Source organism: Catharus ustulatus, chromosome 11 (assembly GCF_009819885.2).
Source record: "Catharus ustulatus isolate bCatUst1 chromosome 11, bCatUst1.pri.v2, whole genome shotgun sequence".
Lineage (NCBI taxonomy): Eukaryota > Metazoa > Chordata > Aves > Passeriformes > Turdidae > Catharus > Catharus ustulatus.
In genome coordinates this window covers 16544352-16565037 of record NC_046231.1, presented here as the reverse complement: position 1 = coordinate 16565037, position 20686 = coordinate 16544352, and the positions used below count along the sequence as shown (strand labels likewise).

The window sequence follows — 20686 nt, the reverse complement described above, 5'->3', positions numbered from 1 at the left end:
TAGGAGTTGTGACTGTCTAAGCAACAATTCAAAATTTTTGAAGAGTTCCATATTTTAGTGTATGTTTTCACTAGTAAGAGTGGCCTGATTGATCAGGACCATCATGTGAAGAATCTTGCCACCTCCAGCACAGCTTCCCCAGAGAAATTGCCTGTGTGGGTTCAGCTGACCATTAGGATTTAGATACCAACTGCTTGTCCCTTTCCCAACCAGGATGAGAAAGAAAATCCTAGCAAAGTACCAGCAAGAACCATGGTTTTTTTTCTGTTGCCTTTGCTGTGGGATGCAGCATGTTTTTATATGGTGTGTGTAAGGGGGATTCCCTGAAGAGGGATAACACCAGCATGCACAAAGTGACAACCTCTTGGTACCCTTGTAGAATTCCACCCCGTTAAAGGGAACTGGAGAGGAGATATATGGCTATTAAAGTAAAACATAACTGCCTGTCAGGGAAAAGTAGTGACAACATGCCCCGAACGCTCTGCCGTCTAATGCCTGTCAGCAGGAGTGGGGAGTTTTTACCATTGCTCATATTCCTCAACAAATGTGCTGGAATTGGCAGAGACAAGGATGGAGTTGACACGGGCAGGTTCTGTCAGCTGAAATGCGGAGGTGAGCTGTGTGTATCCCAAACCTGGTCCTGACAGCTGCATCCACACAATGTTTGGGAATGGGAACGGCAGGAGGGACCAGTCAGAGCTTATCCCAAACAGGCAGCATCCCTGAGCAGGGAAGGGAAGGGGGCAGGGAGAGAGAAGGAACAACAAAAAAACAATGCCTATTATGTTTCATGTCAGTGTTGCTGTCATTAGGTAGTCGGAAAGATTTCAAACAGATAAACTCCCCTTTGGTATGGCAGACTGCCTTGGCAGCCAATTTTAGGCCTTGATTTGATTGATAAACTCTTTGTGACAAGGAAGGATAAAAGAGGCCCCTAGTTTGGTACATATAAATAGGAAATTAGCTGGCAAAGTTGTCAAAGATAATTAACTCTCTGATTCTGTGTGTCTATTCAGGTTGACATACTGAAATTATTTAGAAATGCACATGTCAACGCTCTGACAGAATTTGGTGCTGATCAGATAAACAGTTTTTGAGATGCCTGATTGTAAAATGATGTAAGAGCTTAGCTGGTGGTTTTATCATTATGCATTCTCTTAGCAGCAGCAGGTATCAAACGGCAACACCATCCTTTAATGTGCGGGATTCAGAGATCGGGAGACAAAGTTAAGCGCTACTTCACAGCACTCAGCTCACTTGTTTTGTTCCTTGCCCCTGGGTTAAACAAAATACTAATAATGTGCTAAATTCCTGGGTGTTCATCTGCTCCTCATCCTTTCCCCAGGCACAATTGGAAGTAACAGAGATAAGGGTCTATGAGATAAGAGGTCTGAAAGCCGCGGCTTTTTGTTACTCCTTCAGAGGAGATAAACTCCTCGCTGCTATAATCCCAAACTCAAAGATTGACAAGGTTAGGAAAGTGCAACAGGAAAAAGCCAGTGACTGAATGTCTTTATAGTGGCTCCTATTAAAGCAATGACAGAGAACAACAAATATATTTAGCATTGCACAGTCAGCGTCTCAGCCACTGTCCCTTGTTTACAGATGTCTGCAGTGGCTGGTGCAGCGCTGTGTGTGGAGTGCACCTTCTGAATGGGATTTAATTTCCAAGTTCCATCAATGTCCTTGGAAAAGTTAAACTTGATGTGTGTATGGTACAGCAGATGTGAAAGCACCATAGTCCTCCAGAGCAGCTTGACTTTGATAACTTCTTGGAGATTTTCTCCATCTGAAAGTATTTTTCAGCCTTTAAAGCCAGCTGCTGCTTGGCAGTGGGAAGGTATAGGCAACAACATCTGTCTTGAACATGGTATCAACGGAACACTACTGGCCTTAGCTTTCCTTGAACAATCTGAGCTTTGTGTGGCTGTACAGACTGATGCAGAAAGCAGCACGGCCCCAGTGCTGAGTGAATGCTGTGGCAGCATCGAGTCAGCTCACCCTTCTGCTCCCAGCTGGTTGGGATTTTTGAGCTTCTGGAGGCTAAACGCACATTGGACACTGTCTATCGAGCCTTACAGCTTTCTGTCACATCTTGCAAGCTGGCAATCAGTCCAGCTTTTCACCCTGGGATCCAACCCCTAGGCAGGCAGCTTTGCTTGAAAGCTCACCTTTCCAGAGCCCTGTGCAATGGGGGTTAACTGCAGAAGGAAATGGAAAGAAAATGAATACAGAATAGATTGGCCATTGCATTTATCTCTGGGTCTCTGCCTGGTGTGTCAGCAGAGCAAACAGCTGCCTGTAACCTGCTTGAGCTGCTGCTGCTCTCTGAAGCACTGACTGCTGTCTGTCTCCTGTCCTTTTTGTGCCTTTCCTACCATGGCTTTCAAGGCAAAGTGAGCATGTGAAATGTCTCTGGCACACAGAGGCCAAAATCTGGCACAATCAAATCATGACTCCAGTGCCTCTCCAGCAAATCAACCTTATTATACTGAAATCCTGACTTTGATGCTGCTGCTGATGAGGAACTCCAGGATCTTGCAAAGACCTACCCCAAAAACCTACCATGTATTTAACCTCTCATAGGATTCACAAAGGGTAGGAACAGATTCTCTGCAAGTCAGAACTGATGAATGTGCTACTGTCCTCAGTGTCAAAATGATAATGGCACATGCATTATTCTTCCTGAGAGCCCTGCAGTTCCTTTTTATCATATTTTGCACTCATTTGTACAATGAACAATGTCTTGCCTCCCATCACTTACATACCAAGAAGCTTTTTGTCTATTTATAAATAGGGTCTCACTTGACATAACAAAATTCATGATGTTAGTTCCTCATCCATAAGCATTTCTAGAGTGCTCATTTCTACATTTACATTCTGCAACTATCTTGTGCAAGTAGGCACCCCAGGGGCCAGAAATTTGGCTTTAGCAGTAAGATCTTATTTTTCTTTTACTATTCACCTTAACATGAGGTTTTAAGGATTACGGAAGTCTGTGGTGGTTAATAAGGGAATGGATGCAGGTACCTATTGAAAGTGCAGGGACAGGCAAGTGCTTTTTAAAAGATACCCTAAATACAGATGCCTTTGCTTTATTATGTTCATCATGTCTAATTCAGCTCTCCCAGCACATGGCAGTGGGGGGCTGTTCATAAAGGAGCTCATATTCTCATGTATAATGCAGCATTATCCAACCTTCCACATAGATCACTGGTTTAGGATGAATTATCTCAGAGCTGCATGCTCCTGTGTTGTGTGGTATCTATCTTACAATGGGTTTGTAACTTATCACAATTGAAGCCAAAGGAATAAACTGGAAGGAAATGCACTTTTCTCTTGAGTGGCTCTTGTTAGAGCTTAGTTGAAATGTAGCATCTTACAGAGACTCCGTTTATACACAATTTGATGATGAAGGCTTTGCTGCAGGCAACCTGGGAACATGAAATAGGGCTTTAATCATAACACTTCCACTTTTCTCCATTGGGAGCTGTAGGTGTGCAGTGCCTCAGAATAGAAACCTGCTTTTATTTTGATGCCCAATATGGATTTATGTGCCTGAGCTTAGGTATGCAGATTTGGAAACAATGTCCCTGTAAACCAGAGCTACCCAAAAGACAGAGGTCTCAAAGAAGGACAGGGGGCTGTGGGTGGGTGACAAGCTGACCATGAGCCAGCTCTGTGCCTCTGCAGCAAAGGCCAACAGCATCCTGGGCAGCATGAGGAGCGTGGCCACCAGGCTGGGAAGGGATTCTTGCCCTCTGCTCTGTGCTGCTGAGACACATCCAGGATGGATCTGTGTCCAGACCTGGGCTCCCAGTGCAGGAAAGGGTTGGTGGTGCTGCAGCCAGTCCAGTGAAGGGCTGCAGAGATTATTAAGAGGCAGAAGAATCTGACACATGGGGAGAGGCAAAGAAAGCTGTCCAAACTGCAGAAAAGAAGGCTGAAGGGATATTTTGCCAGCTTGTATCAATATCAGATGGAGGAGAGTAAAGGTGGCAGAGCCACTCAATGCTGCACAAGTTGAAATGCAGGAAATGCAGTTTAAATATGAGGTGGTGTTTCCAATATGAGGGTGATCAAAACCTGTAATGAGTTACCCCGGGGTGTGCATGGAGTTTCCATCTCTGGAGGGTCTCAGAACACCACTGGACACACCACAGAGCACCCTGCTGTGTCTGACCCTGCTTGAGCAGAGGGGTTGGACTGGAATATCTCCAAAAGTCCTTTCCATCCCTAGCTCATAGTATGGAATTTTCCTTTCCACAAAACCCAGGCTTTCCTCTAAGGAGAGGAGCATAGGTGGTTATGTCCCGGAGCGGGAGTAACTTCCTCATAACTTGTTGGCAGATGTTTGACACATCTGTTTGCTTTAGACTTCCACTGAAAAGACATTTCTGTTCCTGCATCACATGTGTCAAATTCAGCTTCTGGGGAAATGTACAGATGTTCACACACAGAGAAGAAAATAACATGCCACGGGAGTATGTCATGGTTGTTGATATATCTTGCACTGTATTAATGAGGAAAATATGTTTCCTTTAATTAAAACATTTCGCCTGGGCTTCAGATATGTTGCGATTTTAACAGGCTGTTACTTGTGCGTGGTTAATAAACACGTTGGGTGTGTGTGAGCACAGTGATGCTCACATGCTGCTCTTTCCATCTAGCTCTAAGGATGGGCCCAGCGCTGATGGCAAGGTGGATGTGGGGATTTTTTTAGGAAACTGCCTGCCAATGCTTCTGTTGCCTTTCATCTGCTACTTCTTTGTGTGATTTTGCTCAGGAAAATAGTTGGAGTACTTATGGAACAGTCTGAGACTTCTCAGGAGTTAAAAGTGGCAGATCTCTGAAGGACAGGGAAAGTGCTGTGTATGCCACGAGGGTTGGGGAATCCTTGGGTATTTGGTGAAATAAATAGGGTGAGAAAGGGGTCTCTCACTCATCTTCAATTCATCACTCTTGTGGAGCTCAAAAAGCAGTAGCTATTCTGTTTTATTTCCATATGTTGGCCATATGATCATGCCGTCTGTGCATATTCTTTTTCCATTTCCCTGCACTTGATTTCTAGACAGAATTATGTATATTTTGAAGGTGCAGTAAATTTTGCAGTTAGTGGGTTTGGGAGCTTGAATCTTTGCTAATAAAGTATATATATAAATATATATATATATATATTTTTTTTTTTCCCCTATTTCCAGACCTGATTTCCTCTCCTGTACTGACAAGTTTTCTTTTTCCATCAAACAGGACAAAATGTGTGGCCTTGAATGCTGTGAGCGGGCAGTCTGTGATTGTTCTGCTTCTGCAGTCACATTGTCATTTGGGGATTTTGCAGCCTCCTGATCTGCATATGGGGCCAAAAGAGTTCCAGCTGTGAATAATTCAGTCTCTTGCCAGTATTATTGAGGTGCCTGCTACCTAGAAAACTCAGGGTGCCCTTGTGATGTCTGACTTTCATCTGTGCCAGAAGCCTTATACAAGGGTATTTTAGGTAAATCCTGTTCTCCCAAAAAGACAAATAGTTAGGATTTTCAGGTGACACACTTTAGTAACTGTTGGCATATATATTTCCCTAAAAATTTGGACTTTTATTACACAGAGGAAACAAAAAAAATCTCAGAGTTCAGGGCCCACATCTGCTCCACAGCTGCAACAGACATCAACTTCATCACCAGCTTTCGTGATACAGGGTAAACTATGGCAAATATTGTCTTCCTAAGCAATTAATGAAAGGTCTTGGTATTATCTCAGCAGGAAAGTAGGGATGGAAAAAGGGAACAACTATGGAAATTTATTTACAGAACAAGGAAAAAATGAGCCTTAGTAGCAAAAATAAGAATATAAAATAGATTTTCCAAAGTTCTTTTAGAAAACAGAATTGCAAAATCAGTGCATAAAAGGCAATTTGCTGGATTTACTGATGATTTTAGTAATGCATTTGATGTGGTTTCTTATGACATTCTTGCTTGCAAAACAAGTTTGCACATTGGTTAGGGTATAAACATTGTGTTGCAAGGACTGCAAACTGGTTGAAGGATAATTATTAACAGCAACGTGTGGTGTTTTGGGGAGGTGTTTAGCAGAGATTGGCACCAAGATGGGATTTGTGTTGATTCTTAGCTACTGGTAATGGCCCAAAAGGAGGGTGTGCTGACAATATCTTAGATGGCAGTAACTTGGGAGGTGGAGAGGACAGTGGAGCTGGCCAGGTGTGTCCAAACAGAGCCACAGAGGACAGGCACATGGACAGGACACTGCTGAGAAGTATGGAAAATGAGAAGCCAATACATGAGGAAAACCTCATTGTGAGGGAGAAATTGAGAACATTTGGCTGAGGTGATAAATGGCAGAAAATGAAATGATAATTTGTGGTGCAATGGCATGGCAATGAGAACATCCCAAACAGGATGGGCAGGAGGCAGGAAGTTTTGATCAGAATGATAACCTCTCTCAAGACTGGGAACCTCACATGAGGCTGAGTGAGAATTCAGAGAAAATCTCCAAGTTTATGTGTCCATGTGTGGATGTGTTTATGTGCACCCAAGTGACAGTGGCTCAGTTTCTGAGAACTGCTGAAACTGGAGGGCACAAGGATAGGGCTGTGAGTAGGAATGTGAGAGGCATAAACACCATGGTGTTAGAAAACAACAATACAGGGTTTTATTGAGGGATTGCTAAGAATAATACCAATGAAACTATCAACTGGAAAATTGAAGCAGGATATTAATGAAAACATCCTGAATGAATGAGGTCATTTAAGTTGGAACATTCTCCTTTGGGTCTTTTAAATTCAGTTTGGGGACCACACTCAGCGAGTGCTGTGGGGATGCAGTTCTGCCTTGGTCCTGGAGGGTAGGTGAGTTGAGCTGGTTTTTAGGTCACAGGAACTTCTCAAATCTGCAAGATACTGTGTTTTATTACTGGAAGTTTTCCATGAGCAAACCTCACATCAACCAGAAGTGAGAAGTAAAAATTGTTTTCACCTCAGGTCACCTGAGGCCTCGCTGGGTTATGTGCTTATGGACATTTGGGCATCTCCACCTTGAGAGGTTTGTGCCATGGGTGAGAGGCACAAAGTGTGCAGGGCACTGTGGCCCCTGTGCACGTGGCTCTGCACACCCAGAGGCTCCACCATTGCTGTGTGCAGACAGGGCTGAGGGGTGTGGACAGACAGATTAATGTGAATTTGTGCGGTTCGTTGGTTGTGCAGAGCTTGAACAATCAAATCCCTTCAGCTCACTCCACTAACTGGATTGCTTATGACAAAATCACAGCTTTTTCTCCAGCCCTTTTTAATCTCCATTTTGAAAAAAATTGGAAATGACATGGTAAAGTAAGACCAATTAACATTAACAATTGCAGTTTATTTGCTTCCACTGTTTTACAGCATGCAGTCTGGTAGAGCAACATGCACTGCTATTTTGGAGACATCAAAATAAATAAGTAAATAAATACATAACCCTGTGGGCTTACAGATTGAGTCAAAGAGCAGGAGATTATTCCTGGCATTCAGAAAAAAATTGTTGCCTTTGAAAACACCAGACATTGACAGTTTTGCATCAGGACAAAATTAGGATGAGGTGGAATCTCTCCATTCGCATTGTGCCAATTCAGCAGATGTTTCAGGCAATTCTGGAAGGTAAAAACAAATGAATAGAGACTAGAAACCAAAACCAACCCCAGATCCCTTGAGACAAAGGTTAATATTCCTCCCCCGACCAACTCTCCTTGACATGCACTGAGATAGGGTTATCCAAGCATTTATATCTGTATTTTAGTGCTGCCCAGCACTTTTATAAAGAAGAGATGCCAAAGCTTATAACAAAGAGGGTATGTGTCATTATCTCAATTTTACAGGTAAGGAAACAGAAGCACACAAAGGTGCAAAGACTTGCTGGCAAAGCACTCAGTAAACCACAGCAGAGCCAAGCACCTGACAGATGATCCTGTGTGTTTGCCTTTGGGCCGTGTCATCTGTCATCTTAATGGTACAAACATTTTGGATTTAGTCACACTGGAAAAGCAGATGACTTAGAAAGAAAAAAAAACCAAAAACCCCAAAAATCCAACCACTCCAGAAATTTGCCAATGAAAATCAAAATATCCAGTTTAAAAACTTCTAAGAAATAAATGTCATGTTATTGTTCTCTGTGAGGGAAATGCTCTCAATTAGAGCTTTATAAATGTGAAGCTATGCCCACCCTCATTCCCAAATTAAAACCAGCTACACTTGAGAGAAGCTCCTAAGAAGAGCTACTCAGTAAAAATACCACTAATTATTCTAACATCTCATATTCTTTTACCAAAACAAAATAACATAAGCTTGGAGACTGACTGACTTCTATCATAAACATTAACATGCTGTGCTTGGACCTCTGGAGATCTGTCAAAAACCAAAATGTTTTGTCTCCACATAGGTTTCTGCTAATGGATTTTCCATGCATCCCTTGTTTCAGTTTCTCTTACCATGTGTGGGACTCAGAAAATCATTGCTGCTCTGGGCAGTATCAGTTCCTGCTACTACCTTAAAAACATCAAGGGGCTGATTGCAAGTTACATTTTTTATTATGCTCTGTATATTTTTAGAAGAGAAAGGAGCACTGTTTTCAACCAATTTAACTTAGTGTTGTGAGTGAAAAAGATATCAGCCAGGGGAAAGAGCAAGTTTATCTTTCAATCTCTTACAATGTGTTTTAAGTGTGCTCCTAGTAGTGAATTTAATTTTCTATTTTAATTGCATTTAACACTTTGATCCCCAAGCCTTGAAGAGTACTCCACTGCACAGGTTTCTGTGCAGGTGATGAGGGGCAGGAAAAACCAAAATAAAAAAAGGAAAAAAAAAGGCAATCACTGCCCAGGGAGCTTTGACTCTTTTTATTATAAGTGTTGTCTTTGCAGGAGAGCTCACAGGCAGAGCAATCTGAAGATGGAATCATTCTTAAAAGGAGAAATTCTATTGCTCCATCCTTGCCTCCTTTCCAGCCTTGCTAATTGCATTGAAATTGCCTCTGATTTTCACTGAGGCTGTTCTTTGCCAGCTTCAGCACACTGTGTGATGTTAAAGTTTCAGACAGCTTTAGGAACATGCTTTAAAAGATTTCTTTATTATTTGTTCTATTTGTATTTAATATAACAATTGTTTGCTTACATCTAACAAGTAAAAAACATTGACCAGGAATATAATATGATATTGAGGTTGTAAAAAAATTATTGGCTCTTTTAACATAACATTCCCCTAAAATTTTCCAGTTTTCTTTAAGCCATGTGGACTAGAAATTAAAATGTAAGCAAAAGCCAACACAAGAATCACCTAAGCTTGGGTTCTTGGGCAGTCTCTTGATTTAAGCAATACTTTAAAAAACATCAGCTGTTGCAAGGTTCCATAAAAGAGGTTGCAACAGAGTGGGGACAGTGGCACACCTGTTTTCAGTGTTGCTGCTCTCCTGAAGTGGGTAGAGCTAAGACTGTGCACCAGCTGACTTGTCTGAATGATATATTTTGACTTGCAATTGGTTGATTTTTCATTTTTTTTTACTTTTATTAAAATTATTTTTTCATTTAAGGGAAATGCTTGAATTGTGGCTTTCTGTCTCTCACTGCAACTGACAGGGAATCTCTTTAGCTCTGTTTCCCTTACATAGAAATCAGCCTCTGAATCTTTTAAAAAATATTTTAAAAACAGCACACAGGTGAACATAATGTAATAAGAAACAAATGCAGAATGAGACCCCATAAATGTTGCACAAGGTGCAGTTAGAATTATGTGTATTAGAGCAGTGTGACTGCTGAGAAGGTCAGGATCCTTGAATCCACACTGGGGCTTTAGGGCAATCCCGAAGCTTGGAGAATTGAGCTGGTGGTCTGGGAGCCCTGGTGCAGATAATAAAATATCTCACGTGTAACTGAGGCAGATTTTACACTGCCCACACTGTGGAACAGAGTCCCCACATCAGGGAGGACTTCCACAAAGGATAAAAACACCATGTCCACACTCAGTGCCCCCAGACCACTCTGTGTGATTGGATCAACCTCTCACTGCCCAAGGCTGCTTTCATATACACATAAAAACCCCCAGTCCTCCCCTAAGCAGTGAAATGCACTGGCACAGGAAGGTGTTTTGGTAAAAGGTTCAGGTGGAAGAGGCGTGAGTTCCAACAGTTATTGTTTGATAAAGGCATGAACCTCACTTTGCTTTTCTTATTTTTTTTTCCATTTGAGTTCTTACTGTTTAGTTTAGTTCTTATTACTGGTATAGTTTCATGATTACTGTTGTTTCCTCTGAATCTCTGTTTTTGGCAGCACACAATATGCTCTGCTTCAGAAAACCCAAAGTGTTTGCAGGATGCAGAATGCTGTATATTCTTGACAAATTACACAGCCCTCTGTTTTTGTGTGAAGTCTTTAGCCTGAGATTTTCACCTGCCACAAGTAGAGAGTAATACCAAGATAAGCCCTAGTTAGTTAATGCCACATAATCAAATATCACAGGTATTTTCATAGTATATTAAGGGTAGATTTTGCCAATCATATTTTTGTCTGGATTTTCCTTACCCTGTGAAAAACCTCATTACAAGAATTAAAGCTTCTAGTGGCACATGGGCTAATCTATGTAAACAGAAATGCAAGAACATGGCCTTTGCTACTGATACTTTTGCATATTTTTACTGGTGTGGAAAAAGGTCTGGTTCTGTGAACACAGCACCAGTTCCAAGAGAATTGTAGGTAGTACCAGAAAGGTAATTTGAATCTATTACAAAATATTATTACTTTGATGAAATGCAAAATATTTCCAGTATTTGTTTTTCATCATTGTCAGTAGCTATGCACCTGGCTTCTGGTGTTCCAAGAGGAAAGTTGCTCTACCTCTTTTTCTTGTAACCCCTTTTATTTTTTTTGTTTATTTGTTTTTGCTATTTTTAATGCCTTTCTGCAGTACCAAACAATGAGCTTCTCCTGAGCCATCCAAGCACAGCACTGTGGCACCCTGCTCGCTGCTGCCTGGCGATGTGGAAAGAACAAAAGCCAATAAGCAGTGATGACAACCATGTAATCCAGTGTTTCTCAGCTCTCTATCTCAGGGAAAAAGCTGCCTTCCAGTGCCACTCTGAGTCTGAGACTCAGCAGGAGGCAGAGATCCTGCCAGGATGACTCTTTCACTCTGCTCTTTACCTGTGGTTGTGCTCAGGCTCTGCAGTGCACTGATATGCTGAGGAGTGTTGGTATCCACATCAGTGTAACAGTCCTTTTCTAACATTATTGCTCAGTCAGAGGGGGAAGAGAAGCACCAGGATTGCTTTGAGGAGAGAACATGCAAGGCAGATGTGCTGCTTAGGCTACTGGGAATGTGGTTTTTCCCAGTTGTCTTGCAGTCATTTACTCTTAAGGGCAGAGCACGAGCCTGCCAAGCTCTTGTTCTCAGTCGTGAAAATCTCAGATGCAGTAGGAACAGGTGTAAAGGGAGTCAAGAGACTGGACCAGGGTTTAATGCAGAGACTTTCTTGTTTATTTGGAAGGTATGAATTACTTCTTCATATATTTATTCCTAAAATACTTAATTTCTTAGGACAGCTGACTGTTTAAGATTTGAGTTTATCAAGGGATGCTGTGTAGAGATGAAACAGAGATCAGACAAGTTCATATCCAGCCCATGCAGCTAATGGAATTTCAAATGCCAAATTTCAACAGGATTTCAAATTTTCAAACAAGGGGTGTTGGTATCCTGTTTGGCCAGCCCAAAAGCACTTTTCCTATTTAGAAGTGAAGCCACAGGACCCAAAAATTGTGTGGCTCTGTACCACTGTAGCAGCAAGATGATGTGCAAGTGTACCTGAAGGGTGGTAGTAAGAGGTCTTTGGTTCTTTTTACAAGCAGCACTGAGGTTGCTCTATTCCCACCAAATAAGAACAAGGTGACTGTTCTGAAAATTATTTTCTTCAGGATAGAGGTAGCTCATAATCTGCTGTGGCAAAGGTACTGTCCATGACTATTCCCGAGTGTGTTTCTTGCTTTCCCTTAGAGCAATAAAGTTGATTCAATTGGAAAAAATAAGGGGAAGGTTTCATAACCAGCATGCCTCCATTGTTTTTGTTTTCCCCCAGAGACTGAAGTTACAGGCTTCCTGCTGCAGACAACCAGCAGCAACAGTTCTGATTTTCTTGGGAGACACTTCAAATTTCCACTTATTTCAGTGCCTCTACTACTGGTGGAGTGTTTCATTGTGTGTGATTCTCTGCAGCCATTCCAGAGAACTCCTTCCTTTGCAGTAACTTTCTTATTGTTTCCAAATTTCTTTTGTTCTCATTATCAGCACAGACCTTGAACTGCAGCCCTCAGCCAACATCTCAAAATTACCTAAACAGAGGTGTAGGCACCTGGTCTTTGAAAAGATTATGCTGTTTCTTCCTGTAGGTCTAATTATTATTGCTAATGCATTGATCCATAGGAAAAAGGGTCCCACACAATAACTGTAAGGTCAAAGTTGAAGGGAGTAGTTGGGAGAAAGATGTGCCACCTTAGATGGAGATTCAGAGTGCAGAGAGGTCTCAGGCTCCTCTCTGTTCTTTGAGTTGCTGAATTGCTGTTAGGTCTAACAGTTCTCCTTTGTATCAGCCTATAAATACAGCTGTGTCTACTGGATTTTGCCCAAGGGCTCGAACATCATGGTTTGCTAAATTTTAATCATGCTTGTGTTTGCGTTTGAGTGGAGTTCACATGTCCTGTACAGCCCTTAATCCTCAGTTTGCCATCCCAGGCAAAATGCCCAGTCTCAGCTGAGGCCTTCCCAGCAAACTGCTCTGACTCCATTGACTCTTTGCTGTGTCCTCTAAAGCATTTATGGATCTGGTGAGAGCTCTGCTACAGATCTGCACGCCTCAGACCAGCAATACAAGCTGCTGCTGATACCCTTCATTAACAAATATCATACAACTGTTCTGTCAGGCAATTGAAATTCATCCATCTCTCCTGGTGATACAAAAAAAAAAAAAAAAAAGTGTCTCTGTATCAACGTGCAGGCACATTGACAGCTGGAAAATATTTTAGCACAACTGCATGGAAACATTGGGTTTTTCTCTAAGTGGTTTGAAGAGCATGTTGTAATTACTGCTTGACTCCTCTGTGTATAGTGTTGCAAGGTTACTCCCTCTTTTAAAAACCAAATTAACTGTGCAGTTTGCATCCAATTTCTGCATGCAATTGCCATGATTACGTGTGCAGTTCACATAACTGCACATAGAAACTGTCAGAGTTGTCCATTCAGATATGTGAAGTGGAAAGGCTGTTGTCTTTTGCACGCATTGCTTTGGCAGCTGATTTGCAAATCCGTCCCTACTTGTGGTCTGCTTTCCAGAGCAAAGTACTTGTTTCAGTTTAAATAAGTGGCATCTCTCAGTCATTCCTTAAAATTGACAATTATAGACTGGGGTGCATTCATTTGACAGAGACAGATCTTCTCCTAAAACAAATTGTTCAGAAGAATTTCATTTGTTGTTTCTTCCCACCCCCCTTTTTGATGTATGGTAGTACAAAGGAATCTATGACATGGTTTTTCAGGAAAGACTTCTAAAATATCCTATGGGCAGCACTTTATTCCTGTGTAGTTCTATCCACAAAACTCTTCCTGAAATATTGCAGATAAGGATTTTAAGATTTGCATGTCCTTAGAGCAGTACATTGAAACTCTCTCCACAATGTGTTTTCAAGTTAAGATAGTGCTCTGATGAAAACACATTATATGAAAATACAAAAATTTGTGATGTGCACAAGCTCAGGATCTGTCTCTGAAAATAGCAATTATGAGGACTATCACTTTTGAATCTGTTGAAGAATCAAACAAAACCAACCAACATTTTATTATTTCCATTCGGTTTTGCCTTTATATTACAACAGCTTCAGGCTGCAGCAGAAACTGAAACCCCTCAAAATATGAAATATGAGTAAGAAGAGAGAGCTTTCACCTCAATGACATCTGAAAGACACATGAGGGGGATCTGTGGCTCAGAGAGAGACAGCAACTTCACCAACATCATGCACCAAGGGCATGATGAAGAGACAACACTGGAGATTAGGTCTTCTGGCTCTCAGTCTTTTAACACTGGGCCAATACAATAATACATTTTCCCCCATTTGTTATTATATGTTTACTTTTATACTCCTCTCCCTTTTTTCCAGTTTTTTCGAAAAACTTTGGAAACTATTGATTTTTCTCAAGTTCCCTAGGAAGCCTTCTCACATCCATTTAAATACCAGCACCTTTCATGCTCACATCCTTTAGCCTATGCAAGCTTCTTTATCTTCATCTAAAGCTCCAGAGGGAAATGCTATTCATCTTTATTTCCTTGGGTTTTCTTTCTCTTAGAAAAACTGACCAAATTATTTTGATTTTCTTTATTCTAAGCCAGATTTGGATAATTCTGAAGCTCCAGAGTTTGGGAATATAGTTAGTGAAGTTAGAGGGGACAGAATTTGAATTCCTTTGTGGAGGTAGCCTCAGATAAGGGTCTGTCACTGACTACTCCAAAACTGCAGAATTGCCCTATGTCTGCTGATGCTGCTTAAGCTGCACTGGAAAAATAGTGTATCTGTTGGAATAGTGTGTCTGGAAGGAATTATTTTGGGTCCTTTGAGTCATTGCCCAGTTGGACAGTCAGGGAAGAACCCATTCCTGTTTTAGCTACTTGAAAGGAGGTTGTACTGAGATGGGGCTCGTTCTCTTCTGCCATATCTCAAGTGAAAGCATGAAAATAAATGGCCTTAAGTTGCATCAGAGGTGGTTCAGTTTAGATATTAGAAAAAACTTAAAAAGTGAAAGAGTGGTTAGCCATTGGAATAAGTTGCCCAGGGAGGTGTTGGAGTCACCATCTATGGAAGTGTTCAAGAGATGTCTGGATATGACACTTGGGGATGTGATTTAGGGATGATTACTGTGGTGCTGAATTGATGGTCTTGAAAGTCTTTTCTAACCTTGTTGGTCCTGTGCTGCACCAAAATTTTCACACATTCAGCTCTAATATATCACTTTCTGCAGAACTGAGGATGTGAGAGCTCAGCATGGGGATGGCTCCTCAGAGACCTTGCTTTGCTGTGAGACCCTGCTGATTTGCAAGCCCACTGGACACTCAAATGGACCTGGCAATATTGCTTTTATGCCAATCTTTTAACTCTTCTCCCCCAAAGACAGGGGCAGGCACCCAGACACCTGTGATCTAACATGTGTCATGCAATGAAACCCAAAATCTGTTTCACCTCCTTCATTCAGCACAGCCACCATAGGTCATCCACTTGCAAAAAGGGCTGTTGAGGAAAGACAAAATGAGCTCATGGTAATGCCATGTCTCAGAAATTACTGTATGACTATTTTCTTGGTTGCTAAAACAAGGCACAAAGCCTCAGAAGAAAATATTTATTAAGCCACAGATGGCAAAGCTGAGCCTCTGATTTCCCTAAATCCTTAAGAGGATTGTGATACAGCTTATAGGAGCATCTTAGTGCCTGGATGCTCAGCTTCTTATTAGATATGTCATCCATCTATACACCCACAGTGACTTGAGGAGAGACAGTGTTTGCATTCCAGCTTTGCTAATTGCACACCTTAAATTAGGGTAACAGATAACTACTTTTTCTTTGTTTTTTGTGTGCATGCAATGCTGGGCTTCTGAATACACTGCAGCAATCCCATTTTGTATGTCTGATTTTAGATATGCTGTATCTATCTTCTTGATTTTACTTACAAAATTGGGAGGAAGCAGACAGAAAGGTAAATGATCAGGGTAGTCATACCTTTGTTTTGAACAAAGCTTAGAAAAGCACAGGATCATACCAGATAAGTACAGAAAAATAAATGAGAAGATGTAATTACCTTTATTGATGTGTCTTTTTTTTCCGAGATGCTGTTTTACTTGCACTCCTTTGTTTTTCCTTATGTTCCCAGAAATGCATGCCTCTTGTTCTCCTGCTCTTATTCATCTTTTTTTCTTCATATTTTACAGTTGAAAATATGTTTGGAAGAGATCACAGTGATCTGTGTCCATTCTTGGCACAGGATATTTACAAGTCCTGTCTCAGCTGTCTTCATTATACTGTCTTACACACTGCTGGGATGCTCCTGATTCCTGGTGGTGTTGGTTTCTCAACAAAATATGCTCAGCCCAGACAGCTGACAGTGCACCATAATTTTATTGAAAGGTCCCTCATTCAGATCATCACTTTTCTAGAATATCCAGAGCTGCTTTTCTAGTAAAGAATGTGAGGAGATGATGGTAAATGTATTTTTAACACAGTTTCCTGATTGTCCATTTTTAGATGAGGGTAACTTGCACATTTGCTGAATGAAAGAAAACATGAGCCAATGTGTGAGATGTGCAGCAGTCCTGTGATGCCACCCAGGTGAACAGAAACAAATCTCTGCTGCTGGACCACATTTCTCAGGTTAGTTCTCAGTGCTGATCTCATTTACCATCCATACCTTTATCACTGAGAGAGAGTTTCTGAGCCAAGTGCTGCATGGAAAAGGGCTTGGAAGTTTGGCCATATTAGCCATCTTGCCTTATTTAGTTTCTGCAGCTTTAGGGAAATGAAACTTTGTATATTGCTTGACAAGATTAATTGGATTTTCGGAAAGTAACAGTTGAGTTTACATTAATGTTATCTTCCTGTCAAATTAAGAGATTCCAAAGTGCTGCAAGCACCCAGATCCACAGAAGAGAGTCACTTTATAAGCACTCATGATTTTGACAAGTTGCAGTTCATTTTTGAACTCCACTTTTTGCAACAGATTCTCAGAAAAATTTTGTGATATCCACTGAAAATTACAAGCAGCAAATTATAGTGGCTATGCTCTTGTCTCTTCTGTATTCTGGAGAGATCAAAGATCTAAACTATTGCAAAGACTTAGCATAGTGTGGTTGTTCTGCTCCAGAGCATACCTAGGCACAGTCCAGCATGGATGCAGGGTGAATGGTCAGGAAAAGAAGGTCTTGGGTTGCAATGGGGAGTCATAAAAATGAGCAGTGTAAATATAATTGGAGAATTCAGCACTGACTGCATTCAATTTTCAATTGCCACAATAATAAACCAAACAGTAACAGCGACTGTGATATGCAATTATAAATATCTGAAATAAAGTCAGCTAGGATAAAAATCACATATGGTGTAAAGTCTGTGGAACAGTGATTTTTCTACTCCATATTGGAGACACACCTACCAAATTTGTAATTATGACAGACGAAACATTAGTTCATGTAAAAAAATAATGGTTTTTCCTTACTGACTTACTAGCCTTCCTAATTAATGGAAAACACAATAATACAAAGGGAAGGTTTTTGGGTGTTGACTTTAAAAATACATCAAATTTTTTAAATTTCAGAAAATCTGTTGGAAAGTGTGTCTGACTGTCCAGCCTCAGGTGTCAGCTGAAATACCTTGACTGTCAGAAAAAAAAAGAAAGTGCTGCTTATTTTTGAACAGCAGAAGAATGTTGTGGTTTCTGGTTAGCTCTGAACAAGCCATCAAGGATGAGTTGTTCCTTTATAGCATGACAGATTGTGTCATGAGCAAATACCCTGAGCAGGACAGAGATCATGTGTGATACAGGGGAACCATGCAATTACCTCGGTCCTGCACTGCCAGCCTGGGCCACTTGTCCAGCTGAAGGGCAGGACTGGTAAAATTGGGGAACTTAAAGGTTGGCTTGTGTAAGGCTGGATTCTGATTGCAAACCTGTTCTGTTGGATAATTTGCACTGTAGAAAAACCTGTGAATATTTATTGGTGATTGCAGTGTTCTGGAATCTGTAGGAGGATTCCCAGATTAGCTGCTTTTCAGCCTAATTCCATTTTTTTGTAGGGTGGTTTGGGGTGACTGTTCTAGAAGAGTCAGGTGAAACTGGAGAGCACACAGGGAAGGTTTTGTGCCTGGCACAGGTGTCTTTGAGATTTGCTCAAGACTTTCCTCCCTAATTAAATGGGTGTCTTCCTTGACTTTGATCTTATGAGTCATTCATATAGAAACTACTCACATTTTGCAAGACATCCCTGAATAAGTCTCTCAATTTATTTATATCTGTAAGATGATTTAACACTAAGTTAATGATTTAGGGACCTATCTGATTCCCAGGAAAGCCAGTCAGAGACTCTCACTTGTCCCCATCTAACCAACTGGGTATAATAACTACTTACATTTAAATACCGTTTATATTTCTACAAAAGAATTTATATTGCTTTCTAATACCTTGGATGCAGAGCTTTTTATAGATTACTACCCCATAAATTGTTAATCCTTACTTTTTAAGTTATCTTTCATTAGAAATGGAACAAAAAACAAAGCTGCAAGTACAGACCTAAACTGTTCACATTTTGAGAAGTTCCAGATTCAGGTACCTTGAACATAAACTTCATTCTGTGGCTTTGGATTTAGACTAAACAGAAAATAAGCCCATTTTCAGGTTCCAATTTGAACATATGGTAAATTCTTAGGAAATTATTTGACCTGATGGGTTTGTGACACTGGGAGAAGGTTGAAATCAGAAAAGGTAATTTCCTTGCTCTCTACTGAAAAGCAGTAAAATTGATTTGTTCCTGATATTTTAGGGAGATTTGTTTCTAGAGACAGCAGGGAAAAGCGAATTCAGCCAGAAAGTCTTCCTGTTTTCCAGGACAAATCTGTCTGTTTTTCTGTTACATTGCCATTGCCTTCAGCAGATGGGGAATTAGTAGCCAAGGAGCACAGGAGCTGCTAAGAAATTCTGTCTTAGACTTTAGAAATCTAACACATGGAAAATTCATTCTTGACTTGGGAGCTGCTGGTTTTTCCAGTGTCTGATGGCTCAGGAGGGAATCTGGAGACGCTTTGGGAAATGCCGGAGCTGGGCAGCAGCGCTCCTTGGCTGGTGGTGTCAGAGGCATCCAGTTCCTCTGGAGCTGCCTCTCAGGAGCTGGGCTGGTGGGAGCACGGCTGTGGATGAGCACACAGGACAGCAGGGACAATAATTCGTGCCAAGGTGGGTGGGGGATGTGGCGCTTTGGCCGAGGACAGCGCGGAGCCGCGCCACCCGCCAGGCATCGCTGCCATCATGGCTCCATTGAGAAGAGTTGCTCAAGCATGTACCAACCCTGGCACAGAGTTAGAAACTTCTGCTTCAGGTAATGCTTTAACAAGTTGTTTTGTTTTCTGTGTTGTCATCTGAACCAGAAGATTCAGGTGCCTGCTTATTGAGTAGATACACCTCGGGTTATGTACCGAGCCTGTTTTTTTTCTTTCTTTTGTTTTGTTTCTTAAATTGGCTGCATTCATGTGCTCAGGCCTCTTCAGCACTTCAGATCCCCAGTGAAACAAGAAATGGGAGGATGCAGCACAAAGGCACCATGAGTACACAGGTGAGAGGTGGAGTGTTCTACTTCATTCCAGAGAGCAGGAATCATATCTGGTCAGTCAAGCTTTTATTCCAGCTCCAATTCTTACTGAAAACATTTGCAGGAAAAATAAGGATTCAAAGACTTCTAAATCTAAATTTGTGAGCTGATTTATAACAAGAATTGAATGTCCAGTTCTTTCTCATTGATTGTAATTTAAGGTTAAATGCAAAAAAGTAGCATCAATATCAATGATACACACCAAAATAAAAGGAAAAATTACCTACTCTGCCTGACAATTCCTTCTCATTTGAAGACACCCCTGCCTCTTTTACCTTCCTTCAGAGAAGCAAACTGCAGCATATCTGGAAGAATAGCTAATTTATTTAGGACAAAGAGGAGAGAACCAATTCCTATGTCAAGTCCCTTTAAACAAATTCAAGTTACTAAGTATTGAATGGGTTGGAACTTGAATGCTTTGGGTGATGTGCCCTGTGGCACTCTCTGGTGATCTGGGTGCTTGCAGACAGAAAAAAATTTACTGCTTTGTTTCTGGTCTGGTGTGATCTGGCTTTGCACAGGGACCTGTGACTGAGGAGAGGGTTGGTGCCTTTTGCACCACCTTCCCTTTCTGAGTGACTTCAGATCCGACTCCTGACAGCTCACAACTTGTGAAGTCCACAGGGAAGAGAATGTTTTATGTCATTGTTTGTGGAGGCAAGTGAATAAAAGCCGTGGGAAGCTGTCCAAAACAAATTTGGGATCTTAATCTGATTCTCTGAGTTGTGAAACAAGGTGGCAACCAGGCTCCAATATCTCTGTTCGCGATCTGTGCCACTTCCAGACCTGATCTTACCCTGCCAGGTCCATAAAAGACGCATTCTTGTCTTCCTGATGTCATCAGAGCTGACACTGCCTCTCTCCTAATTGCCCTGCGTGTGCATTTAATGAAAGAAAGCACACATTTGGAACTTTGTAAAAACACCACTTAGAGCTCAGAAGAGTTTATAATGGTGACAGATATGCACAGGTGATCTATCAGAGAGTGATAGAGCTGTCTTTTCTTAACACTGCTCTACCCCAATCAGCACAGCCTATACCATGCACACTCTGATGCTGGGATTGACAGAGATCCAGGTGATCCAAGCCCCTGGAATGTTGCTGTGTTTTCTATACGGAGAAAGAGAAGAAAAAGTTTAAAGTAAATATCCTATTGTCCCTTATCTATGTCTTGTCCAAAATGAAATCACAGACTTGTTTCTTTATGAAAGCACCTAACTGTGCTCCATCTCAGTGACCTGGCAGCCGAATGCCCACCAAGCTGGTTCTCAGGTAGA

At 41.4% G+C, this 20686-nt stretch overlaps 1 long non-coding RNA gene across 1 annotated transcript in view; it reads left to right on the top strand.

The window, feature by feature from the left end:
* The window catches only part of LOC117001606, a 138361-nt gene that overhangs the window by 77851 nt on the left and 39824 nt on the right, over positions 1 to 20686 (top strand). The window contains exon 2 of the long non-coding RNA XR_004419074.1: positions 16303 to 16428. This is a non-coding gene — a long non-coding RNA (uncharacterized LOC117001606). The remainder of the gene's footprint in view (positions 1 to 16302; positions 16429 to 20686) is intronic.